Raw genomic sequence first — 11,590 nt, 5'->3', positions numbered from 1 at the left:
TAATGTTCTTCAGTTCGATCTATACTGTCACAAAGGGTAAAATTTATTTATTTTTTATGGTCGGTGGTAACTGATTTTAATTTGTCCCATTATTGAGAATGTTAACTTTGATCACCTGATTAAAGTGGTGTGTGATAGGTTTCTCCATTGTGAAGTTACTCTTTTGTGGTTTTGTAATCAATGAGAAGTATGTGGGGAGGTACTTTGAGACTGTGTGCATATCCTGTTCCTCATCAAACTTCAACTCATTAATTTTAAGGTGTTTTATCCTGAATGAATCTTACTATGATAGTTGTCAAATGGTGATTTTTCCAATTTTATTCTTCTTCTAAATTTATTAGTTGACATTCTAGTAAAAAGAAAAATTTTCTCTTCTCCTCATTTATTTATATCAGTATGGACATATATTTTATTCAATGGATTTTAACCTTCAACTATTATAATTTATTTTGATGCTCAGATTTGATTAGTGGGAGTTCCCTTCAAGCCCTTTCTACATTTTTTTACATGTATTCCTTATTCTTTAAGCACTTTTTGACTTTATAGCACAGAAAGATGGTTCAGGTCTATCTTGTACTTTCCCTTTCTCAACTCTGGAATCAATAATTTCTCCAAGGATCCTCGATTTCTTTCAGTGGAGAACGGTATTTTGAGTCCAAGATTTGTGCATTAGGGGTTTTAATTGCCATTGAAGTATTGCCGTTTCCAAGCTCTCTCAGTGCATAAAGCTAGGGAATATGTATATGCATGTATATTTGTACATTTACATCTATATTTATATCTACCCAACACCACAGTTCCCCCTCCCCCGCTTTTCCCTGTTTGCAAATTTCTTCTTGTTTAGTGACAAACCTGGCTCCTAATGTCCTCAATATACATAGTTATTTGATCAGTGCCCCTGCCCTGTATATATTTGATCAATGCCCCTGCCCTGTATATAACCAATCTCTTGCTTTCGCTGCTTCAACCTGACGTCATACTGATTACTGCCTCACCTCACTAAGCTCCAAAACCCCTCTGTAAACACATGCCTTCCCTCACTCCGGTCACATTCCTGTTTAGGCACTCATAACCTGCTTTAGGCCATTGTCACGTACAGCCCTTCACCCCACACAGATGGCATCTTCTTTCTACTTGAGTTCCAATACACCACATTGACTGCAAGGATGACTCCTCATTCTACTCAGACTCTGATCTCCCAAGCTGTGTGACTGCCTCTGACTCCCTTGGACAGACACCTTCCTTGCCCTGCTCAGGGCTCTGCTACTCAGCTTGGGGCTATTGCCACCCACCCCTCAATACTCAATGGCACAAATACCCTGCTAGGCTGCTCCTGCTGCCACCCCTACCCCCTCTGCATATGCCCTCTTTACCCTAATACCTGTGTAGATTCCTCATCACCCTACTTACACTTCAACATTTCACACCTGGTTTCCAGAGTCACCACGCTCTACCCGCACTCCACAAAAGTCCTTCTCACTTTGCTCTGATACCCTCCACCAACCCACACATAGATACCTGTTACAGAGCGAATGGGGGTTCTTTCATGTGGGGTCTAGTGTAAAACCCAACAACTAGTGTTGAGGAAAACAGGCCTTTATTTACAATACTACAATCTGTTCTCCCACGGGGCCCAGCATTTCCCTTGCTCCCCAAAAGGCTAGAAGCCAAAACCATGCCCAGAAGTTCCCCATCCCTTATCTGTCAGCTGTCTCCTTCAGGATTTGGGGTGCAATGTCATCAGCCTCCGTATAACAGTCCAGGAAAACATGTGCCGTGTTGCACTGGATCACACGTAGTTCTCTCTCTGCCCTTTCAAAGCTGCATGGATCTCTCTTCTAACTCCTTGAAAACCACATGGAACTCCCCTCTCTTCCCTCTCTCTTTCTCCAAAAATGGCTGCCACCTTATTTTTAAATCCCTGACCATGGCCTGTGATGCAGTGGGCGTGGTAACCAGTTCTGATCATTCACAGAACCTTGCCAGGCCTGTATGCTCTTTCCTCACCATCCCATAGTCAAAATCCCTCCTATCTCCTTGGCACCTTGGAAGAACTAAAGCAATTTGCATAACCAAGACAGTAGCTACCAGCCATAGATATGCAAAGGTATCTTAAAAGCTGTCCCCTTCCCCCCATCCCTGAACCCACAGGCTCTGGGGATTTGGAGGGACCCCGCTTTGTAACATACCTGTCTTGCTCAGGCCTATGTAATGACTTTGCAACTAAATTACTCAAGAGGAAGGATGGGGAGGAAGGAAGGCAGGAAGGAAATTTCTACCAAGTCTGTTTTCTTTAAAGTAGTTTTTTTCTGTTTGTTTGGTCACTCCTTCATATAAGAGAATTCCCTCAACTAGTGATTCTTGGTTGTCTGTGTGTGGGTGGGTGGGTAGAGGGGAATGCTTGTTTATCATTTGGGCTCTTTAATGATCTGGCTGGGCTATTTCATTGATGAACATCCAAAGACAATATCTTTAGGTCTTGTCTGTTTTACCTGATCCAGAAACTAGACTTCTAGCCTTCTGTTGAAATGAGGGAAAAGGGAGGAGCAGTTGCCCAGTTGCTTAGAGCCAATGAGGGGGCCTCGGCAGCTAACTGCATATTAAGCAGACTTTCAACTTGATTTGTTTGTAGTCGCTTCTCACCACAACTTCCAGAGGTACCTATGACATCAGTTCCTGAGCCTTTAGAAATTCTGTGGTTAAGATCAAATTACTTCTTGGCTTTCTCTCTGTCAATTTCAGATACTGGTTTCCTGGTTCTGCTAACTGGGTTATTCATCCCTGCTCCTGTTCTCTCTGTCCTTAAGAGTTTTTGAATAGTATTTTCTGTCATTTTAGGGAGTTTTGAAAGGAAGTAAAATTAAATATGGCTTTAATCTGGCTTCATTTACTGGAACTCCAATTCGAACTTTCAGGCTTTTAATTTGCCTCCATGACTCTCAGCATCCAGGGGCAAGGATGCAATTCTTTTGAGTCACACATTCTTTTAATCCCTCATCCTTTTATTTCTTCATGTTTTCTTCCATTGACTCTTCTTGTCACTGATCTCTTTGCCATCTTTTTCACTGTGACCTACAGAATCCTCACTGCAATAACAACAATAACAATAATCATAAGGACATCTTGACTTTCCCCTTAGCCTCACACCAAATTTATCCTCAAGGCCTATTAATTTTTCCTCCTAAATATCTCTAGGCTCTGCCATTTCTTTCTCTCCACACTTGATCCTATTTCAAACCTTCATTTCTTACCTGGATTACCTTCTGGCCTTCCTGCCTCTAGTTGAGCTTCATTTCATATATTCTAATTTCTTTTTCTAAAGTACAAATATGATCATGACACTCTTTTCCCATGGTCCTATATTTTTAAATAGATTTTATTTATTTACTTTTTGAGAGAGGGTAAGGGAGGAAGAAAAATAGAGAGAGATTGTTTCCAACTGGGGACTCGGTGTGCAGCCCAGGCATGTGCCCTGACTGGAATTAAAGCAGAAAATTTCTGGTTTATAGGTCAACACTCCACTGAGCCACACCAGCCAGGAAAAGATTGTGGTTTTAAAACTCGACTTTGAATGCTTTCAGGTACGTTTGTGTTCTCTTGGAATCTTTGCAGGCCCCACCGCTCCCTCTTGTATTACATTTATTTAGGTCACCTGCCTTGCTTCTGAAGGCATTTGAGCTTTTCACTACCTTCTTTAATAAGTTTCCATTGCCATAAGGTAAATTACAAACTCTTTAACTGACCAACAAGACTCTTAAGAATCTGGCCCCACTCATTTCTCTTCAGTGTTATTTTTTCCCATAACCCTATTCTCCAGCCAACCTGAACTACTTTACTTTAAATTTGCCAAACTCTGGCATAACTCAGTGCTTTTTGTGTAATATTCTCATTCTCTCCCTCCCATTCCTCTGGCTAATTCTGACTAATCCTTCAGGTCTCAATTTAGATATACAATACTGTTACAGAGCGAAAGGGGGTTCTTTCATGTGGTGCCTTTGTGTAAAACCCAACAACTAGTCTTGAGGAAAAAAGGTCTTTATTTATAGTTTTCCAACCTGGGGAGGGCAGTGAGCACTTCAGCTCAGAGCCCTGTCCTCCCACAGGACCCAGCATTTCCCTTGCTCCCCAAAAGGCTAGAAGCCAAAACCATGCCCAGAAGTTCCCCATCCCTTATCTGTCAGCTGTCTCCTTCAGGATTTGGGGTATGATATCATCAGCCTCTGTATAACAGTCCAGGAGAACATGTGCCGTGTTGCACTGGATCACGCATGGTTCTCCCTTTCCTTTCCAAGCTGCATGGAGTTCTCGCCTTCCTGCAAACCATGTGGATCTCCTCTCCTCCTTCTCTAAAACGGTTGCCGCCTATTTTTAAATCCCTGACTGCGTCCTGTGACACAGTGGGCATGGTAACCAATTCTGACCATTCACAGAACCTTGCACAGGCTCTGTATGCTCTTTCCGCACCATTCCATGGTCAAAACCCTTCCCATCTCCTTGGGACCTTGGAAGAACCAAACCATTTGCATAACTAAGACACTAGCTACTAGCCATAGTCATGCAAAGGCATCTTAAAAGCTGTTCCCTTCTCCGCATCCCCCAAGCCCAACCCACAGGCTCTGGGGATTTTTGGAGACCCCACTCTGTAACAATATTTTCCTTTGGGAAGCCATGCCACCAGGTATGTGCCCTTCCCATTGGCTCTCCTTGGGTACTCAGTTGACATCTATAATAGCACTTTTCACACAATATTATAATTACCTGTTTATTGTTTTGTTTTATATAACATACCTTATTATTTGCCACATAGGAGACTCTCAATAAGTATTTTTTAATTAATAAATACACTTATTAAGTAGCTTATGATGGGTCAGGCTGAGGGATAAGCTTTATGTACATTATCTCCTTTTGTCCTCAGAATAACTCTGGGCATAGGTACTATTATTATAATAACCATTTTCTATGTGAGGAAATCAAGTCTCAGAAATACAAAGCAACTTGCCCCAAATCATGTAGTTCTTAAGCCACAGAGCCAGAATTCAAATTCAACTTTGCCTGACCCTGAAACCTGTGCTCCTAACCATTTAGGTTGCTACTACTTTAATCTAGTTCAGGAAACAACCATGCTTTCCTGCCTGGACTGAGAGCTGGCCTTCCCTAGACACTTGGTCTCTCACAGTCCCCTTGTAAGAAGGCCACTCATTCTTTCACGTTTGGTTATGCACAAGACCTGGAGACTGGGCAGCATTCTTATAGCACTCCACAGCTTTTCCCAGTTAGGACTGTCAGATTTAGCAAATAAAAATACAAGAAACCCAGTTAAATTTGAATTTTAGGTAAACAACAAATTATTATTACTTTTGTATAAGTGTATCCCAGTTAAATATGTGAGACATATTTATACTAAAAATTTTTTGTTTATCTGAAATTTTAATTATGTATTTTATCTGGCAACCCTGTACCATTGTCCTTTCACCTTGCCTGAAAGCTCTTCTACTTTCAAACTATTCTGCTCACTGTTTTCTGTTGATTGATTTGTTCATTCAATACATATGGTATTGAGAAGCCAGGTACTAAGTGATGTGCTGTGATACAACACATTCCCTACAGGATATATAGAGAAATATACATATTATACATATTATTTTATACATATTATTGGAGCACATAAACCTGCTCTAGCCTTCCTTTAAAATAATTGTCAATCAATCCTAGCCACAGAACCAGACAAGAAAAAGAAATAAAAGGCATTGAAATTGGAAAGGAAGAAGTAAAACTGTCATTATTTTCAGGTAATATGATATTATAGAGAGAGAACCCTACAGATTTCACCAAAAACAAGCTATTAGAACTGAAAGAAGAATTCAGTAAATTATCAGGATACAAAATTAATATTCAGAAATAGGTTGCATTTTATGCACCAATAATGAACTATCAGAAAGATAAATTAAGAAAACAATCTCATTTACCATTGCACCAAAAAAATATGTAGGAATAGCCCTGGCTGGTGTGGCTCAGTGGATTGAGTGCTGGCCTGCAAACCAAAAGGTTGACAGTTCAATTCCCAATCAGGGCACATGCCTGAGTTGCAGGCCAGTCCCCAATTGGGGGCATGTGAGAGGAAATCACACATTGATGTTTCTCTCCCTCTCTTTCTCCCTTCCTTCTCTCTTTGAAGATAAATAAATAAAAATCTTTAAAAAAAAAAGAACTCCTTAAAAAAAAAAATACCTAAGAATAAATTTAACCAAGTTGGTAAAATACTCATGCTAGGAAAATGATAAAAGAAATAAAAGAAGATACAAATAACTAGAAGCATATACCATGCTCATGGATAGGAGGAATTAACACCATTAAATTGCCCGTACTACTCAAAGCAATCTATAGATTCAATTCAATCCCTATCAAAATACCAATGGCATTTTTTCACAGAATTAGAACAAATAAACCTAAAACTTTTATGAAATCACAAAATACTCCAAGTAGCCAAAGCAATCTTGAGAAAGAAGGACAAACTTAGAGGTATCACACTACCTGGTGTCAAACTATATGACAGCACGGTACTGACATAAATATAAACACACAGATCAATGGAACAAACTAGAGAGCCCACACCTATATGGTCAATTAATCTATGGCAAAGTAGGCAAGGATATACAATGGGTTAAATATAATCACTTGTAAATGGTGTTGTGAAATCTAGACAGATACATACAAAAAAATGAAACCAGACCACTTTTTACACTATATACAGTGTGAACTCAAAATGGATTAAAAACTTAAATGTAAGATCTGAAACATAAAACTCCTAGAAGAAAACACAGGTAGCAAATTCTTTGACATTGCTCTTAGTAATATTTTTTTAAATATATCTCCTTAGGCAAGGGAAAGCAAATAAATAAATAAATAACTAAGCAAATGGGATTACATCAAACTAAAAAGGAAACCATCAACAAAACAAAAAGACAACCTACCAAGTGGGAGGAGGTACTTGTTCACCAATGATACATCTGAGAAGGGGTTAATATCCAAAATTTATAAAGAACTCACACAACTTAACACCAAAAACCAAATAATCCAACTAAAAAATGAACAGAGGACCTTTTTCCAAACAGAACATTCACATAGCCAATAGACATATGGAAAGATGCTCATCAGAGGAATGCAAATTAAAACCACAATGAGATATCATGTCATACTTGTCAGAATGACTATTCATCAATAAATTAACAAACAACAAGTGCTTATGAGGATATGGAGAAAAAGGAACCCTTGTGCACTGTTGGTGGGAATGCAGATTGGTGCAACCATTATGGAAAACAATAAGGAGCTTCCTCAAAAAAGTAAAAAATAGAACTACCTTATGACCCAGCAAATCCACTTCTGGGTATTTAATCAAAGAAACCCAAAACCCTAATTTGAAAAGATGTGTGCATCCCTGTGTTCATTGCTGCATTATTTATATTAGCCAAGGTATGAAAGCAAACTTAGTGTCTATCAATAGACAAGTGGATTTAAAAGATGTGGTATATACATACAATGAAATATTACTCAGTCGTAAAAAAGAATAAAATCTTTTGCAACATCATGGATTGACCTAGAGGATATCATGTTAAGTGAAATAAGTCAGACAAATACCATGATTTCACTCACTTATGGACTAAAGAACAAAATAAATGAAAAAAAAACAAAACAGAAACAGTGTCATAGAGAACAAGCTGGTGGTTGCCAGAGAGGAGTGGGGTTGGGTGAAAAATGTAAATAGATTAAGAAGTAAAATGAAGGGCTAATGAGACAGCCAGAATAAATGTACATAGTCACTAGGTGGTGACACAGGCCTGGAGGCTTTGTGACTTGGTGGTTCTCAACAAACTAATTGCTGGTGACCTCATGATTATGGGTGAGATAATCTTCAAAGGAAAAAACAGAATCAGCGAAAGTGGAATCTTAGAGGCCAATAAAGGAAAATAGAGACAAACAGTAAGTACTCAACAATGTCAAAAGCTAGAGAGTAAATATCCTTTCTTTTTTTTTTTTTTTTTTAAATTCATTTATTTTTAGAGAGGGGAAGGGAGGGAGACAGAGAAGCATCTTGTGCAAGAGAAATATCAATTGATTGCCCCTCACATGTCCCCAACCGGGCACCTGTCCTGCCACTCAGGCATTTGCTCTCACTGGGATTTGAATCAGTAACCTTTTGGTTCACAGGATGGCACTCAACCAACTGAGCCACACCAGCCAGGGCTACAGAGAAAATGTTTTAATGTATGTATTGTTAAATCTTTCAGGGTGTTTGGTAGCATTCAGAGGTTTGGGGACCCAAGAGTCTGTGATCCACTGTGGGTTCCAGGCTTTATGGAGGAAATAATTCAAATTCAAGCCATCATAGTTAAAGTGAAAGTGAGTTTATTAGTGAAGCAATGAGACAGAGAATAGGCTACTCCACAGACAGAATAGCTCCCCTTCAGTGGAATTAGCTTTCTTTATTAGGGTACATTTAATTGAGGCATAGGGATATTCAGGATCTAATGAGGCTAGAGGGAACCCTTAGGTGAAATTAGTCACCATGTTGAATCAAGCTGATCTCTGCTGGTTTTAAGCCACAAATTCAGTAGGGGTTACTACCTTCTTGACAGTTCCTTTAGCTTTTATCAGTAGAAGCTATTTCACCTATCTCACTACTGGAAGTGTGAGAGAACAAAGAGAGCTATAGCTTGGAAAATACTGAGCTAAACAAATTTGAACAAATTTCTTCTCTGTGGGTTTTTACATTAAATATGTTTACACTATGAATTTCCCAGAGGGAAGCATTCATTCATTCAGTTCAACAAATATTAAATATCTTTTATTTGTTGGAATTATGGGGCTATTTAGTAACAAAGCAGACAGGATTTCCGCCCTCAAGAGTTTACATTTCTTAGGAAAGTTAGCCGTTAACTACTTAAACATATCAATTAACTGCAATTGTGCTAAATGCTAGAGTTGAAGCACAGGGTACTACAAAAGTATCTAATAGGAGAAACATGAACAGTTTTTCACCAGAGCAGCTCAAAGGACTAGTGTTCTGCAGAACAAAATTGAGGAAATGTGGCTGTGAGAAGGTCAAGTAAGCTGAAAACTGAAGCATGTGTTGTTGGGTTTAACAATATAAAGAGGTTATTGGTGATACCAGTGAGGACTGTTTCACAGAGTTGGAGTTGATGAAGCCTACAGAGACTTTTTGGTAGTATAAGGAAAGAAACAGGGCAGCAGCTCCAGGGGGAAGACAAAATCTACGAAAGGCTGTCTTTCACTTGGGGAATCTTCTACCTATTTGCAAGTTAAAAGGAAGAAATCAGAAAAGTTGGACAATTTGCAGTTAAATACAGGGTACTCATACATGTATTCACTTGTAAATATTTGTTTGGTGTATTCTTTCCTCTAGGGACCATACTAGGCACTTGGAATACAATGCAGAACACAATATACATGGTCCCTGTTCTCCTGAAGCTTATATTCTAAAAGGGAAGGCAAAAATACATAAGTCAGCAAATGAAGAAATGAAATAATTATAGCTATGATAAGGATTATGAAGAAAATAAACCAGGTCCTATGGGGGGTTTGTGTGTGTGGTGGTGGTGGTGGTGGTCTTTGAGGAATGAATTTACTTGGAGACATGAGAAATAAGAAGGAGCCAGCTGTTTAAGGAGAGGGGAGGAGTGCTTCAGATAGAAGAAGCATTAAGTACAAAGTCCTGAGTTTGGAGAGTTTAGCTGATCCGAGAATTCCAAGGGCCACTGTGGCTGTAGTAGAATGATCAAATAGGAGAGCGGCAGAGCTAAAGTAGGAGGGGTAGGCAGGACTCAGATCATGTAAGTCCTTGTAGAGCAGGGAAGGGAATTTGGAGCATATTCTTAGATCACTGGGGAACTATGAAAATGCAGGGTAGTAATGCTCTCATTTACATTAAAAATATATTACCAAGGCTGTGTGGAAAATAAGACTGGGATAAGGCAAGAGGGAGTCAGTAGGGAGTCCAGGTTAGGACACTGCAGCAGAAAAGAGGCCAATGAAACACAATTCTGTCTGAATAATGGTGGAGGCAATAGGGTAATAAGAGTGGACAGATTCAGGAAATATTTTATAGAGGATGAACCTACAGGACTTGGTGATGGATTGGATATGGGAGATGAGGAAAATATCTAGTATGAAGAAAGAGATTTAGATAACGTGTGGGTCTTTGGGAAGGATTATTTTTGAAGAGAGTAATGGGAAGGTGCAAGTGACTCAAGAGCCCATTTAATAAACATTTCTTGAGCACCTACCAAATTTCAGGCCGTGTGGTAAGTGGTGGACATATAGAGAAGAATAAGGCATAGATAGATCCAGTGTTTGTGGAAGGCAAACCTAAAACCAAATTAACTGTGATACTAAGTGATTTGCACAGTGATAGAAATTTACAGTGTTGGCATAGAGGTGGGAATGCCTCACTCTGCCTGGGGTACTAGAGGGAAAGAGATGTCAGGGAAGGAGGTAAGGCTAGATTCTGTGGAAGATAAGTGTAGAGATCGAGAAGGGAAATTGAGGAGCACTAAGTTTTATGAACTTGATTTTTTCCATGAAGTATGAGGCAGTCATCTGTAGCAAGTAGGTAACAGGTTAGAAGACTTGAAGGAATGCTATATATTCTTGGCGGCTTTCTACACAGGTGAGGTGGTTGGATTTGTACCCTCAGAGTCCAACATGATGTCTTGGGCCTAGTCACAGGGTATTTGATGCTCATCCAGAGATATCATTGAGGGCATAGCTCCCCAAAAGTCTTAATTTCCTCTAAGTTACTTTTTATTACTCTATTATTTATTCAACAATATTTAATAAGCATTTATTTGTACCTGACATAAAATAAGTGAACAAAAGAATGAAGTGCTGAATGAATGAAAAATTATAACTTGTCAAGAAACAAGATTTAACTAAAAATTTGATAAGTTATATTTTAAGCTACTCCACCTTTATCATCAAAACAATCTTTGAAGCTGCCGAGATTGCCTATTGTAAAAATAGCTGTTGTTTATTAAGGCTTGCAATGAGTCAGACCCTATACTAAGCATTTTACATTTGTGAGTATTTCTCATTTATTCTTCTTACAGTCTCCCTAGGGGCAAATGTATTATCCTGATTTTACAGATGAAAAAACAGGTTAAGAGAGGCTAAATAGCTTAGGTCTTATTATTCCAAAGTCAGATCTCAACACTGCATTGTTTTCATTCTTCCCATACTTCCAAAAGACACTAAACTTTTGCATAAACATTACTTGATTATTTGAACCTGTATCTTTTTAGATCCTGAAAATTTTAGGAGTGAAGATATCTGAAGCTCCTATTTTTGCTGGTTGGGAGAACACAGAGGCATGCATTTGGAAATAGGGAAGGTGATCTTTGACCCTCCTGCCACCAACTGTGGGTACCTAACTTGATATTTCCTACCATTGTCATCATTTCACTGTTCCCTGAAAATTCGTCGTCGTCGGCAGCCGTCCGTCTCGAGAGACGATGGTGTAGCCTCTTAAGAGTCTATCTGCACCGCCGAGAATGGCTGTGCAGCCCGACTCGGGAGT

The sequence above is a fragment of the Furipterus horrens genome, unplaced genomic scaffold (assembly GCF_987537825.1).
Source record: "Furipterus horrens unplaced genomic scaffold, mFurHor1.1.pri manual_scaffold_2, whole genome shotgun sequence".
Lineage (NCBI taxonomy): Eukaryota > Metazoa > Chordata > Mammalia > Chiroptera > Furipteridae > Furipterus > Furipterus horrens.
The sequence above is the reverse complement of the archived record's forward strand: the minus strand, read 5'-3'. Positions refer to the sequence as shown.